The sequence below is a fragment of the Procambarus clarkii genome, chromosome 21 (genome assembly GCF_040958095.1).
Source record: "Procambarus clarkii isolate CNS0578487 chromosome 21, FALCON_Pclarkii_2.0, whole genome shotgun sequence".
Taxonomy (NCBI): domain Eukaryota; kingdom Metazoa; phylum Arthropoda; class Malacostraca; order Decapoda; family Cambaridae; genus Procambarus; species Procambarus clarkii.
In genome coordinates, this window is record NC_091170.1 from 40,660,032 (window position 1) to 40,676,897 (window position 16,866).

At 41.7% G+C, this 16,866-nt stretch overlaps 1 long non-coding RNA gene across 1 annotated transcript in view; it reads left to right on the forward strand.

Moving 5' to 3' along the window:
* Nucleotides 1–7,739, forward strand: part of LOC138367026 (uncharacterized) — a 305,583-nt gene extending 297,844 nt beyond the window's left edge. The window contains exon 3 of the long non-coding RNA XR_011229299.1: nucleotides 7,691–7,739. This is a non-coding gene — a long non-coding RNA (uncharacterized lncRNA). The remainder of the gene's footprint in view (nucleotides 1–7,690) is intronic.
* Nucleotides 7,740–16,866: the final 9,127 nt, after the last annotated feature.

A 16,866-nucleotide genomic window follows, 5' to 3' on the forward strand; every position in this document is an offset into this window, starting at 1 on the left:
TTGACAATGCTTATCATCAACATTCACATAAAATCAAACATTCAGCAGCCCTCGTGGCGTAGTGGTAAGACGCTCGCCTGGCATTTCGCGAACGCTTTGTCCTGGGTTCGTATCCTGGCCGGGGAGGATTTACAGGGCGCAAATTCTTAACTGTAGCCTCTGTTTAACCCAACAGTAAAATGGGTAACTGGTTGTTAAACGATTTTTTTGGGTCGTATTCCGGGGAATATTAAGATTAAGGACTTGCCCGAAACGCTACGCGTGCTAATGTCTGTAACAAGAATTTAAGAACTCTTATATATAAATAAAAAAAATATATAATGTATTCTGGCCAATGAAACCAGTAATCGCCAAAAAAAAAAAATATCAATAATGTGTGACTTTTATCCACTCAAAATACATGTGTAATCAGCTCAAAATATCCAACCTATTAGGACCCAAATTACACCATATATCATTATCGAGGGATAAATGTAAATAAAGATAATCTCTCTGGCCACCAATGAACTCTAATTATGCACTTAAAATTAATGGGAATAATGCTGGCCAGGTATTTACTCAACAATGGCAATATAAATATCAGGCTATCCTAACAACACCAAAATGTGATATTCAGATTTTGGCGCCAAACAAGACAATTGTCATGTCACTGATTAATGAGCGAGAAACTGGTTATGTTGGTGGAACTTTGAACGTTTACCTCGAAGATCTAATTAAGGTATACATACCACATACTGTCTAACTCGCCTCATGCAATCTCAGTTTTGATTCTGACGGGGTTATTTTGGGGTTATCTTGAGATGATTTCGGGGCTTAGTGTCCCCGCGGCCCGGTCCTCGACCAGGCCTTCACCCCCCAGGAAGCAGCCCGTAGCAGTTGTCTAACTCCGATTGATTGATGAAGATTAAGCCACCCAAGACGTGGCACGGGCATGAATAGCCCGTAAGTGGTGGCCCTTTTGAGCCATTACCAGTATCAAAAGATTACACTGGAGATCTATGGAGGCGCAACTGCACCCTGCGTGATGGGAAATGTCTCCCGGACCAAATGGTGACCAAATGATGTGTCTAACTCCCAGGGTATCTATTTACTTCTAGGTAACAGGGGAATTCTGGGTGAAAGAAACATTTTGCCCATTTGTCTCTGCCTCCACCGGGGATCGAACCCGGAACCTCAGGACTACGAATCCGAAGCGCTGTCCACCCAGCTGTAAGGCGCCCATAAAACATGGGGAACACCAACTTCTTCTGGTCTTAAGTTGTGCTACACTTATGTATACCTATGTATACTCCTGTATACAGAAGCGCCACTCTCATGAGACTGATGCTCTCCATCTGTTCTATCTTTGTCGCGGCGTCTGCCCAGTTCGTACACTTAAATGAAACATCTCCCACTATAATAGTTCTCATTTTCACCTATCATAATTGTTCTCATTATCACCTATCATAATTGTTCTCATTATCACCTACTATAATATATATCATTTTCATCTACTGTAATAGTTCTCTTTTTGACCTACTATAATACTATAGGTATGAGCTGGGGGTCTCACTCCCCCCCCCCCCCCCTGCCTGCGCTATAATATACTATAACTATAATATTTCCCATTTTCACCTACTATAATACAGTTATATTTTTCACCTACCTAATAGTTCTCATTGTCACCCACAATAATATTTCTCATTTTCACCCTCTCAATCTTTCCGCATATTCATTAATCCCTCCATTCTTCGGTGATGATCCCGCGTGTCGTGGAGGCCGCCCGCGTGTCGTGGAGGCCGCCCGCGTGTCGTGGAGGCCGCCCGCGTGTCGTGGAGGCCACCCGCGTGTCGTGGAGGCCGCCCGCGTGTCGTGGAGGCCGCCCGCGTGTCCTGGAGGCCGCCCGCGTGTCCTGGAGGCCGCCCGCGTGTCGTGGAGGCCGCCCGCGTGTCGTGGAGGCCGCCCGCGTGTCGTGGAGGCCGCCCGCGTGTCCTGGAGGCCGCCCGCGTGTCGTGGAGGCCGCCCGCGTGTCGTGGAGGCCGCCCGCGTGTCGTGGAGGCCGCCCGCTTGTCGTGCAGATTGCCCGCGTGTCGTGGAGGCCGCCCGCGTGTCGTGCAGGTTGCCCGCGTGTCGTGGAGGCCGCCCGCGTGTCCTGGAGGCCGCCCGCTTGTCGTGCAGATTGCCCGCGTGTCGTGCAGGTTGCCCGCGTGTCGTGGAGGCCGCCCGCTTGTCGTGGAGGCCGCCCGGTTGTCGTGGAGGCCGCCCTCCCACAAGATCTTAGTAATTGTAGGTCACCTGAGGCGTGCCAACCTGGGTCAATCAACCTCTTCTCAAAATTCGTTGCACTGTAATTTTCACGCTATGGACAGAGACAACTAATTCAGAGACTTACGTGAAGCAATGGTAGAAACGAGGCTTTCTCCAACTAACCAACGTCGACCTCAATAGGCTGGGTGAGTTGACTAGATTCGGTTTGGCCGTAAACCACTTCCTGTTTGAGGCTTTCCACACATAATCTGGGGCCCAGGTGCAGAGGCAACAGGCAATCCATCAATCAGTCAATCCATCAGAGCCTGGACGACAACCTTCAAGATGGCGGCGGCGGCGGCACCCGCTGGAGGTGTGACCGTCGCGGGCGGCTGCGGCGTGTGGTCGCGGGTAAACAACACGTACGCGAACTGTTGAGGATAATTAATGATTGAGGTGCACACCGATGAACTATAGTGATCGAGTTTGAAATGTTACCAGGAAAGGTCATGTCAATGAGTCTGCTTTGTCTGCTGTGCTGCGGCCTTCTCTCTCTTCTGTCCCCCCTCCCTTCTCCCTTCTCTGACCTTATTACTGCTTTCTGCTTCTGCTCTCCTCCTTCTCATATATATATATACATATAAAAATATATATATTTGTGAGGAAAGCTTTATTCCTTTTGAAGCATAGAATACCAGCTGTTGTTGACGGGGGAAACCCGCGGTGGCCTGGGTTCGAATCCTTAGGGTCATAGAGTTTAAGTGATATATATATATATATATATATATATATATATATATATATATATATATATATATATATATATATATATATGTCGTACCTAGTAGCCAGAACGCACTTCTCGGCTTACTATGCAGGGCCCGATTTGCCTAATAAGCCAAGTTTTCCTGAATTAATATATTTTCTCTAATTTTTTTCTTATGAAATGATAAAGCTACCCATTTCATTATGTATGAGGTCAATTTTTTTTTATTGGAGTTAAAATTAACGTAGATATATGACCGAACCTAACTAACCCTACCTATCCTAACCTAACCTATCTCAATAGGTTAGGTTAGGTTAGGTAGCCGAAAAAGTTAGGTTAGGTTAGGTTAGGTAGGTTAGGTAGTCGAAAAACAATTAATTCATGAAAACTTGGCTTATTAGACAAATTGGGCCTTGCATAGTAGGCTGAGAAGTGCGTTCTGGCTACTAGGTACGACATATATATATATATATATATATATATATATATATATATATATATATATATATATATATATATATATATATATATATATATATATTAGTATATTTTTGTAGCAGTCTTTCCTGTAGACATATATTATTAAATATGACCGAAAAAGTAAGATTAATAATTCTAACACGAATTTTCTCAATCTTTCGTACATTTCTTTTCACTGTTGGAGGTAATTCAAAAATCAATGCTCCAAAATTCATTTTTATTTTCAGAAAATTCAGAAAATAAAAATGAATTTTGGAGAATTGATTTTTGAATTACCTCCAACAGTGAAAAAAAATGTACGAAAGATTGAGAAAATTCGTGTTAGAATTATTAATCTTACTTTTTCGGTCATATTTAATAATATATATATATATATATATATATATATATATATATATATATATATATATATATATATATATATATATATACATACACATATATATAACAATCTTTGGACAACACCCACCAGTGGGCCTCGAACCCAGAAAGCACAACTACCTTCCAGTAGCTGCCATAACTAGTACGCCTTAACCCACTACACCATCAGACACTTTATATATATATATATATATATATATATATATATATATATATATATATATATATATATATATATATATATATATGTCGTACCTAGTAGCCAAAACGCACTTCTCAGCCTACTATGCAAGGCCCGATTTGCCTAATAAGCCAAGTTTTCATGAATTGTTTTTCGACTACCTAACCTACCTAACCTAACCTAACCTAACTTTTTCGGCTACCTAACCTAACCTAACCTATAAAGGTAGGTTAGGTTAGGTAGGTTAGGTTCGGTCATATATCTACGTTAATTTTAACTCCAATAAAAAAAATTGACCTCATACATAATGAAATGGGTAGCTTTATCATTTCATAAGAAAAAATTAGAGAAAATATATTAATTCATGAAAACTTGGCTTATTAGGCAAATCGGGCCTTGCATAGTAGGCCAAAAAGTGCGTTCTGGCTACTAGGTACGACATATATATATATATATATATATATATATATATATATATATATATATATATATATATATATATATATATATATATATATATTGTACTAATTGCCACGGCCCTAATATGAACCTTAATGTACCTGCCAAAGCCCTAATAATGCGTGACTGCACGTGTGCGTCAGTGAAGCCTAAAGTCGACCTGATCGCACCTGTCAAACGCCTAATAAACCCCAACGTTGCTGATCACACCTGTCAAGGCCTTGATACCCCCTGACCACACACCTGTGTACCGGCCGCCACACGCACCCACAAACACATAAGGGGGGGGAGGGGGTAGAGGGGTAGAGGGGAGGGGGGGGAGAAAATACGCCATATTAGCCTCTATGGTCACTCTCCCCGGCATTACCAGGCGCTAAAACCACACCTGGTGCCTGTTGGATCGTTAGGGATGACACGTGTGACAGCTTCCTGTTGTTGGGTCACCCCCTTGTTGAGAGAGAGAGAGAGAGAGAGAGAGAGAGAGAGAGAGAGAGAGAGAGAGAGAGAGAGAGAGAGAGAGAGAGAGGGGGGAGGAGAGAGAGAGAGAGAGAGAGAGAGAGAGAGAGAGAGAGAGAGAGAGAGAGAGAGAGAGAGAGAGAGAGAGAGAGAGAGAGAGAGAGAGAGAGAAAGAGGGGAGGAGAGAGAGAGAGAGAGAGAGAGAGAGAGAGAGAGAGAGAGAGAGAGAGAGAGAGAGAGAGAGAGAGAGAGAGAGAGCCTATTTGGAATTTTTTTTTTTAACACTATTATATATTGACATCGTTGTTCATTTATGGTGCTGGTGATAAATGCAACCCGTTCTCGCACTTTCTTACAGTCAATATTGACTTATTTAATACGTGCATATGTGACATACTAAACATACTAGTTTACCTTGAAAAGCTTCATAGAAAACACCGACCTTTCCTAATCTTCTTAGTATGTTAAGATAAGCATCTTATTGCTTCGTAATTACAATTATTACTTAACCTATACCTATAATACAATTATTACTTAACCTATACCTATAATAGGTTAAGTAATAATTGTAATTACGAAGCAATAAGATGCTTATCTTAATATACTAAGAAGGTTAGGTAAGGTCGGTGTTTTCTATGAAGCTTTTCAAGGTAAACTAGTATGTTTAGTATGTCACATATGCACGTATTTAATAACTCAATATTGACTATACGAAAGTTCGAGAACGGGTTGGATAAATGAGCTGTTAAGTGACAGTAATTAAAAATATGTCATTGTTTTGATGTGAAACTATAATTATTAATATGTACTGTTATACTACACTGTGGTTTGGTCCCTGGGAAAACATCTTTGCATGAACTAAATAACTTACAGGAGAAATAGGATTACGTTGCTATACATGGCAATTATACATTGAAGGAATACCTTCATTTAAGATCGTGTGTGTGTTTGTATGAATGTGTAAGTGATGGGGGGGGGGTGAGACTTGCTTGACAGTTGAGAGATGGGACCAAAGAGCCAAAGCTCAACCCCCCGCAAGCACAACCAGGTGAGTACACACACACACACACTACCAGACTAGGGGGGGTCTAGTAGCTGAGTGGACAACGCGCGGGACTCGTAATCCTATGGCCCGGGTTCGATTCCCGGCGCCGGCAGAGATAAATGGGCAAAGTTTCTTTCACCCTGATGCACCTGTTGCCTAGCAGTAAATAGGTACCTGGGAGTGATTGACAGCTGTTACGGGCTGTTTCCTGGGAACTGGAACTTCCAGCAAACACTCACAGATGACTACATGAGTGCACTCACTCACCTCCCAGGCAGACATAATGAGTAAACTGACCCCCCCCCCCCCCATCCCTCCTTTCCCTTCGCAATGAAAAACAAAAAACGAAAAATTGGAAAATCATAAAGAAAACGTAACCGGTAATTTTGTAGAAAACGGAGATCATTGAAATGTACAACAGATGGCACATGTACATTTCCGGCGCCTCCCCCCTCTTCCCCCCCTACCCCCCGTACCCCCCCCCCCCCCTACCCTCCCCACCTCCCCCTCCGGACGTCTCCCTTGATCTGGAGGGCGCGGCTGTACCCCGAGTTCCAGGGGCCTCGTCCCTGTCAAAGAGCGGAGGTCCATCCACGTTTCACCAACGTCAATTCGACGGCGCAAACGTTGATTCGTCGACGTCGCACCAATGTCACTCTCGGATACTAGTTTAATACTAGTTAAAAGCGCTCCCCCCCCCCCCCCCGACACGTTAAATGAAAGCGATTGGCTCTTATAGTTATCATTGTGAGTGGGGTTAATTATCTTAGTTAACGAGGGGGGAGGGGATAGGGGGGGGGGTGCTATTGGTTGTTTATGCTTGAACGATGCTGTCTCATGTACTGTCGTATGGTGTATCATGCTGTCTGTTGCTGTCTCGTACTGTCTCATGCTGTCTTATACTGCCTTTTGCTGTCTTATCTGTCTCGTACTGTCTCACGCAGTCAGTGACCTCGATATATTATTGGGGTAAAGGTTACACAACGTTGATAATGTGTGATTGTGTGATTGTGTGTGTGTGTGTGTGTGTGTGTGTGTGTGTGTGTGTGTGTGTGTGTGTTTACTAGTTGTGTTTTTGCGGGGGTTGAGCTTTGCTCTTTCGGCCCGCCTCTCATCTGTCAATCAACTGTTTCAATCAACAATCAACTTTGTGTGTGTGTGTGTGTGTGTGTGTGTGTGTGTGTGTGTGTGTGTGTGTGTGTGTGTGTGTGTGTGTGTGTGTGTGTGTGTGTGTAATCACCTACTTGTGTTCACCTGAATGTAAATGCAGGAAAGAGCTTGAACCTTATCCCCGCCTTCCGAACGCTCTTAATTTAAGTGACTCAGTTCTCACGTATATTTCACTAAATAAGTTTTTTTCTGACGTCTCTAACTCACTGGTTTCTGTAGCTTCATCAGTTCCTCTCGTTCTGTTCTTCCGAGATTCGAACAGTACTTATTGTCTCTTCTCTGTTTTTCCCATTAGAATTTTAAATGCGAGATAATGGTCCAAGGCAGACTGAAACGTCGCTACTTCCTTTATTTTCTAATGGGTGGATTGGGGCGTCTAATTTTCAGAATGGTTATTATGACTCACTGTTTGCAATCTTAGATGTCGTCATCATGTCTTCCTTTTACCTTGTACTACTTAGTAATAATTTAAGTTACAGTTGTACATCAGATACCACACTCTAATGCTCCTGTTTTTTCCCCTTAGAACACATGGCCGCATCTTTGCTGACCTGAGCTCGATGTTTCTTGAAAGGTAAGTGGTGCTTTATCTAGTTACTTGATTACAGAGGGCACAGCACTACTGGGTTGAGATTCGCAAACACCGCATTCGCACCAGAAGGCCTGGTCAGTCACCAGGAGGCCTGGTCAGTCACCAGGAGGCCTGGTCAGTCACCAGGAGGCCTGGTCAGTCACCAGGAGGTCTGGTCAGTCACCAGGAGGCCTGGCCAGTCACCAGGATGCAGACAGAGGCACCGACCCCAGAGAACACTGATTACCTGAGCGAGTCACGTGGTGTCATGTTGAATAGCATCTTTGACCTGAGGAAAGTATGTAACTATGTCAACGCTATTCTTGAAACAAACCCTACCCAAACTAACCTAACTAACCCTTTTAACTCAACCCAACCTAACTCAACCCTAACGCAATTCAACCCAACCCAACCTAACGTGACGAAAATAACAAATAATATGTTGTATTTTGTGTGTGTGTGTGTGTGTATATATATATATATATATATATATATATATATATATATATATATATATATATATATATATATATTTATATATATATATATTTATATATATATATTTATATATATATATTTATATATATATATATATATATATATATATATATATATATATATATATATTAAACCTGTATAAAATATAAAATTAAACCTGTCCGCTTCTAACAGGCGCGTCTTCTACAGCAACTCCATTCCCGAACAGTCCCTCCGTGTCCCTCTCTCCTCTCAGAGTGGCAGAACAAAATATAACACTACTTAGTTTAACTAGGATTTAAATGATTTAACTCTATATTTTTTTTACTTCGCCTTTAAAAATAGTTAAAATCACCTTGGTTCAGGAAAGCAGTCTACTTCAGGTATACCATTGGACAGAGTAAACTCTGACGGTATATTTATGAGGCAGTTTGATGGAAATAGCAGCAAACAAGATAATGCACTCCACATTGTAAATTAATAATATAAACACGTATAAATGGTCCCATTGGAAATACAAGTGGCAGCACGCGCCATGCAATAGAGGCTAAATTAAGTATTCAAACCTCTCTATACCGCACCACTTAATAACATCACGAACCACGTACATAATAACACTAGAACATTATCATATATTAACAAGAAAATGAAATCATGTATAACACGTATAAAAATATTGGTGGTCGTCTTAACTCCTGATCATATATAACAGATATAAAAGGCTTGGCAGACGTTGTCCGCAGTACCAATATACTTATAGTCACTTTATACTTTACTTCAATGTATAACACGAGCAATGGAGGAAATTATGACAAATAATTCACACCTGTTCACTATGACATGACTCCCGATGCAGAAGAAACACTAATTCTGCCCTGAAATGTTTACATAGTTCCTTTACTGTTTCCTGATATTCCTACGTTTAGTTTCTCCCCGATTCCCTACGCTTAGTCTGCCCCTCATACTCCTAGAGACGGTCTCGCTGCCTGCAGGTCGGCGCTCAATCCCCCGACGGTCTAATGGGTTCCTTCTCTCAGTCGTATCTTAGCTCCTTGTACTCATATCTCAACTCCTTGTACTCATATTTCAGCTCCTTGCCCTCATATCTCAGCTCCTTGTACTTATATCTCAGCTCCTTGTCCTCATATCTCAGCTCCTTGTACTCATATCTCAGCTCCTTGTACTCATATCTCAGCTCCTTGTCCTCATATCAATGCTCCTTGTACTCATATCTCAGCTCCTTGTCCTCATATCTCAGCTCCTTGTCCTCATATCTCAGCTCCTTGTCCTCATATCTCAGCTCCCTGTCCTCGTATCCTTTCCAAGTGGTATAAAGGCGAACTTGGCTTAACGCTTTTTCCTCATAATTTCCTTTCTTTGCTGTGGTCATAGTTCTGTCTCGCTCTTCGGCTGTTTGCTGTGAGGTTGGTTCTGCGTCCTGGTCTTCCTTAGACGGGATCCGAGTGGTGTCTTTACCTGATTCAAATGCAGACGAGGAGTCACAACATGGACCTCCTGCCAGGCAGTCAGGATCTAAAACAAAAATTAAACCTGTTAATAGTTAGGTAAAACATTTGTACTGTATGAGTTATAGGCAGACTTTAGCTTCTGAAACACTGCGCACTGGACTGAAAGAAGAGGTTGATGCCACAGTAAACATCGTAAAGTCAAGTGCTCCACTACTAGGCTGTTAATTATTAAGACTTCTGTTTTCATATTTAGATTCTGGTCATGAAACTCTCTTTTATTATACAGAGACTCAATGGTTATCTCGAGGAAATGTTGGCCAATAGAGTTCTTGAACTACAGGACGAGCTGGAGGAATTTTTTCCAGCTGTAATGTCAAGAAGGAATCTCAGGTGTATCTTGCAAATTTAAGTGATCCAGAGTGGCCTGCTCATCTTGCCTATCTTGTTGCTATATTTACTCACCTAAAAATTATCAACAAATCTTTGCAAGGGGGATGATGTCATTGTGACCTTGTTGATAAACTAAAGTTTTCTAGTGAAACTTGAACTGTGGCAGACAAAAGTAAGGAAAGGAAGTTTGAACATATTTGGGACACTGCTGACATGCATAACACCTCTATTGAAGGATAGATGACAAGTTTAATAATGGAATACCTGTCTTCACAGCAGAATGGACCAAAGAGGTACGTAAGATATGCCTCAAGTGTACACAAATCTCACTATCCGAAGCTGGAGGGTTCGGTTGATGAACAACTTTACCTGCGCCAGAGAGCTGGGGGATTATGGGTAAAACTCGGACTGGCTTCAATAGAAGCCTCCAGACTTCCCGTGAATTCAGTGGAATCCCAGGTTGTATATCTTTTACCATGCAGAGGGAAAAGGGGTAAGATGCCCGGCTGGGAGAACCTTGGTTCGAGTCACCTCAATGCCCCAACTGATTTCCTCGTGTCTGAAGTGGATTTCAAGCTAATTAGAAATCTTTTTCATAGCTCACTGATCAACCAGCAAGTCTACTTTAGTCTGGAACTTAATTGAGGACTAAAGTAAACTCGCAGTGCTTATATATACCAAGAAGCGGACTACTCCTCTCGCAGTGTATATATTCCTGTGGTTTCCTGATCAGCTGCCAAGCTCACATTGTTTACACGCTCGTTGCCAGACACTACTACACCTGCTTCCTTCCCAAGTTTTTATTTTATATATATATTTTTTTATTTTACGGGTAATTAAATTTGACTTATTTATCACTCGAGTCTTCTCTAGAAGACTCAATTGTGCAACGATTTTTTTTGTGCACTAGCACTCAGGGGGTGACATTCCTTGGTGCACACGGGAGAGCTAATCTACCCTTCCCTCGTCGTTGTCCTTCCATCAACAATAACAACAATCAATCAATATTAATAATTTTTCCTCTAATGTCCCTATTTCCTGGCTTCTCTAACCTCCCTCCAGATTCGCACACTTCGTCGTCATTTCAGGGTTTCGGGAGCACAGTCGGGTTCGTTCTCGACGCACAATCGACAATTCCGAGTTCGATTTCCGGGCGGGAGAGAAATGGTTGAGCACATTTCCTTTCATCTAATGCCTTTGTTCACCTAGCAGTGAGTATAGGTACTCAGGAGCTAGTGTGCTTGTTGTGGGGGTTGCATCCTGGGCGGGGTCAGTAGTTTGGGCCTTGGGGGCTGGAAGGGGGGGGGGGACCTTGATATAAGTCCACCCTGTATGAATACATTCTGGCTTCCTATTCCCCGACATAGTGAATTATTGTTATTTTAATTATTTTAATTATTATTATTATTATTATTATTATTAAGTGCATCTGTTGGTGAGAGTGTCTCTACACGTCTATACCCACGTGGTTATAGAGTCACTGGTCATGACGAAATGGCTCAGGGTATTTGCCCAACCCATCCTCAGGCTCTGCTCGGCCAAGCTGCGACCCATAGCCGCTGAGTAATACAAATGGTATTGTCTCAAACATAAAAATTTATTATGTATCAAAATTTGGGGAAAAGTTTGACCAAAGGTAGGTTAGGTCAGTTGTTTTCTATTGGGAATTATTTGTATTGACAGTACGCAGGTTAAACATTTAGAGGAGTGTCTTGGGCACTGGAAGCAAGCGAAGCACTATAGGATGAAAACATTGAACGTTATCAGTTGGACGGCTCGTCCTCATGTACAAAGGCCAAATGCTCGCTAACCCAGTCGTCAAACCCTCTGTTTATGAATGAAAAAACTTTGCACATGCCTCACAACTGATTATACGTTCAAACTTTTATTGACCAATACTCTACTCCGTACTCGTGTTTAAATCCACCTACTGCAAATATAAATTATTCCCTACACAATCAAGACGGCTAACTTAACCTATCCCAGGGCTAACTGCCCAAAATTCTTATATAAATCAACACCGTTTTTGGTTACACTATAAAATTCATATATGCGTCTTGGAGAGCGCCACCAGCTTGGAGGAACGTCGCCTGAGATTGTGTGGTATAAACAGGGAGGCAGCTGATGAATTATTAAACCAGCATTTAACCAATGTTGATGAGGCCTGGGTGTCCCCCTCGCGGGTCTGACAACTTGTGAAGCACTCGGACCTACCCTAACCTAACCATCCCAAATCCTTATCCCTTCCCAAGTGCTTATCTTGAGGTTATCTTGAGATGATTTCGGGGCTTTAGTGTCCCCGTGGCCCGGTCCTCGACCAGGCCTCCACCCCCAGGAAGCAGCCCGTGACAGCTGACTAACTCCCAGGTACCTATTTACTGCTAGGTAACAGGGGCATAGGGTGAAAGAAACTCTGCCTATTGTTTCTCGCCGGCGCCTGGGATCGAACCCGGGACCACAGGATCACGTGCCAGCGTGCTGTCTGCTCGGCCGACCGGCCCCCATATATAGTCGTAATGGCTTGTCACTTTCTCCTGATAGTTCCCTTCCCTTCGCGGGCGCGTTACCATTCCGGTGATGCTGACTCAAGTCGGGTATTAATCCAAGCCAGTCTTCTCGTATTAGAGAATGGAAGCCATGACTGTTAAGTTTACATCCACGTGTAAACTGCTAAGTTTACAGCCAAGTGTAAACTGCTAAGTTTACAGCCAAGTGTAAACTGCTTAGTTTACAGCCAAGTGTAAACTGCTTAGTTTACAGCCACGTGTAAACTGCTTAGTTTACAGCCACGTGTAATTACCACTTCGCACCTCTTGTGTCAATAATGAAACGGAGGTCAGTAACGATGCGATTAACTTCTGAAGGTGATCAAAAAGAGAGAGAGAATAGCGTGGAAGATTAATTGCGGAGTAATTCTGGATGATTGTGTGCTTCTGAGCATGATGTTGATGGGATGGATTTTTGCAATGATAAACGTGTCATTATTCTCATGGGGATTAGTCCCTCCCCCGAGTCATAAACTAGACCAGTCTGCCAATCACAAAGTTCACACTTATCTTCGAGCAACCCATCGAGCCCAAGTCTCAAGTCTCTTGCTTCACCGAGACCGGGAAGATACGTGAATTTAGAGACTATATGCTCAAGAAATGTGTCCAAATTTAATTTAAAATGATCTCCTATCTGAAATTTTAGCCAAAATATCACCAAGTTTGCTAACTGTAGGAAGTGAATGTAGGCGGCTGTGGTTCGTATTACGGGCTATTCATGCCCGTGCCACCTCTTGGGTGGCTTAATCTTTATCATCATCATGTGGTTCGTACCGCCGCCGCCCACTGAAACTCCCTCCACACATGTGTAAGTTGTTCAGGTTAGTTAGTGTGGTCGGTCTCGAACCCATTGGTAATATAACAGTAGACATTACATTTTGTAACCAGCTCTTCAACACTATCATTTGCTTAGCTAAATCAATTTTTTGGGTTCAGTCCATAAATAATTTAGTTCATAAATGAACTAAACTGAAAAACCGATTGTGAGCAGTTTTTCACTTTTATAATTCTGCATGTTCTGAGAGAGAGAGAGAGAGAGAGAGAGAGAGAGAGAGAGAGAGAGAGAGAGAGAGAGAGAGAGATTTCGGCGGACATATTGTTATATAGAAGGCAAATGTTCTCAAGTTTTCCATCTATCCCAATATGAATATATATATATATATTTATATATAATATATAAATATATATTTATATATAATATATAAATATATATATATATATATATATATATATATATATATATATATATATATATATATATATATATATATATATATATATATATATATACTGTAAATGAAGGTGTAAATCGTGGCGGGATAATATTGGTCTTTGTGGTCCAACAACTGATCGACTCACGAAGTAATTATTAATACAATTACCTTTTTTTGGCCGCTGAATAACTACGGAGGCTGGTTGACTGATGAATGAGCTGATGAAGGTATGTGGCGGCACCACAAGTCACCTCTGGGTTAATATTGAACACAACACGTCAGCTTGATGTTTGTGCTGTCCTACGGTTGTTGTTTTAATTGCTATTGATGATGTTTTGGTTGCTATTGATGTTTTGGTTGCTATTGATGTTTTGGTTGCTATTGATGTTTTGGTTGCTATTGATGTTTTGGTTGCTATTGATGTTTTGGTTGCTATTGATGATGTTTTGGTTGCTATTGATGTTGTTTTGGTTGCTATTATTGATGTTTTGGTTGATATTGATGTTGTTTTGGTTGCTATTGATGATGTTTTGGTTGCTATTGATGTTTTGGTTGCTATTGATGTTTTGGTTGCTATTGATGATGTTTTGGTTGCTATTGATGTTTTGGTTGCTATTGATGTTTTGGTTGCTATTGATGATGTTTTGGTTGCTATTGATGATGTTTTGGTTGCTATTGATGTTTTTATTTGTTACTGATGGTGTTGTTGTTCTGGTTGCTAATTGGTGGGGGGGGGGGGGGGAGGAATTGATGATGTTGTTGATTTGGTTGTTATTGATGGTGGTGTTGTTTTGCACCACAACCTTCAAAATAGGTGTTGAATGTGGTTAAATTACGTTGGTTAAATTTAGTGGGTTGTTAAGTGGGCTAAATTAGGTGGGGTTAAGTTACGAGGGTATAGTTAAGTGTGTTCAGTGGATTAAGTTAGGTGTATTAAGTTAAATGAAAGAGAGTGGATTAAGTGGATTAAGTTGGGTTAGTTAAGTCAGAAGGGTTAATAAGTTAAATGGCTTAAGTTATAATGGGTTAAGTTAGGTACATTTGGCATATTACAAGCTGTAGAACATTACTTGTTTCGTCACTGCTAAGGAAATGTAGATGTTTATCTCTCAGAATGTTTGGTAATATGTTTATTGTTTGTGATGTGTGTCTATGTATGTATTAACACGATGTACTGAACGGGGTGAGAATAACTTGAGCTACCTCATCCCTTTGTGTGTATTTTACCTCAATAAACTTATTTCAATTTCAATTCAATTCATCACTGCTGTGTGTAGGCTGGCCTAGGCCTATCTGAGACGGCCTGGCATACGCGTAGTCACATATATGCCCTCACATGTGTCCTTGCAGGCTTGCACACGACATGGTATGCATGAGAGAATTGTTAGCGCAGCATTTTTTCATTATGCAATAATAGACTATTGCACGATCTTCAACAAATCTATATAGCGTCAGTTTATTGTATTTCAATGTATCGCTCACCTGTTGTATTCTAGTGTATCGCCCACTTGATATATTCCTGTGTAACGTTCACTAGTTCCATTGTAATGTAGCGTTCACTCGTTGTACTCATATGGTGCGTTCACAAGTTGTATTATTATGTAGAGTTCACTAGTGTGAACTATGTAGCTTCCACTAGTTGCACTCCTGTGTAGTGTTCACTAGTTGTACTCCTATGTAGCATTCACTAGTTGCATTCATCTGAGGCGCTCACTTGCCGTATTCCTATGTAGCGTTCACTCGACGTACTCCTATGTAGCGTTCACTCACCGTACTCCTATATAACGTTCACTCGACGTACTCCTATGTAGCGTTCACTCACCGTACTCCTATATAACGTTCACTCGACGTACTCCTATGTAGCGTTCACTCGCGCGAACGATAAACACTTATGCTAGGATCACAGTATCAAGCAATTTATTTATTTATGAATATACGCACGTACGCACGCACGCACGCACACACACACGCACACACACACACACACACACACACACACACACACACACACACACACACACACACACACACACACACACACACACACACACACACACACATAGAGTTGGGTGGGGTGGTGGCTAAGTGGACAGTGCTATAGACTCGTGGCCCTAAGGACCGGGGTTCGATCCCCCGGCACCGCCGGAAAAACAAATGGGTAGAGTTTCCTACACCCTGATGCTCCTGTTACCTAGCAGTAAATAGGTACCTGGGAGTTAGACAGATGTTACGGGCTGCTTCCTGTGTGTGTGTGTGTGTGTGTGTGTGTGTGTGTGTGTGTGTGTGTGTGTGTGTGTGTGTGTGTGTGTGTGTGGAAAAAAAATTAGTAGTTAGTAACAGTTGATTGATTGACAGATGATGGCCGGACCGAAAAAGCAGAGCTCAACCCCCGCAAGCACAATTAGGTGAATACAACTAGGTGAATACATCCTGGCTATTGAACTCCCGTGCTGTGTGTAAAGCAAGAGCCATCATTGTTGCTACTGGCGAGTTTTATACATTGTACTGTATTGACTTATCTCCTCACGCTGAATGCATTGTGCTGTATTGACTCATCTGAACACTCTAAATACATTGTTCTGTATTGACTCATCTCCTCACGCTGAATGCATTGTGCTGTATTGACTCATCTGAACACTCTAAATACATTGTGCTGTATTGACTCATCTCCTCACGCTGAATGCATTGTGCTGTATTGACTCATCTGAACACTCTAAATCCATTGTGTTGTATTGACTCATCTGAACACTCTAAATATATTGTGCTGTATTGACTCATCTGAACATTCTAAATATATTGTGATGTATTGACTCATCACTACACTCTAAATACATGAGACTAAATGTTAAGAAATTAAGAGGAACAGAAGAGGCGCTTGTGGAGGCGTTTCTTCTCCGCTAACCCGCTACACAGAGCCTGGATGAGGGTGGAAGTATGCTAAATGTAGCGTAATTTTTTGTTTATATATTTCTGTTCTTACCCCATGACTGGTATTCATGTAAACAAACCTCAGAATCTCTGTTCGTGGGCCTTAA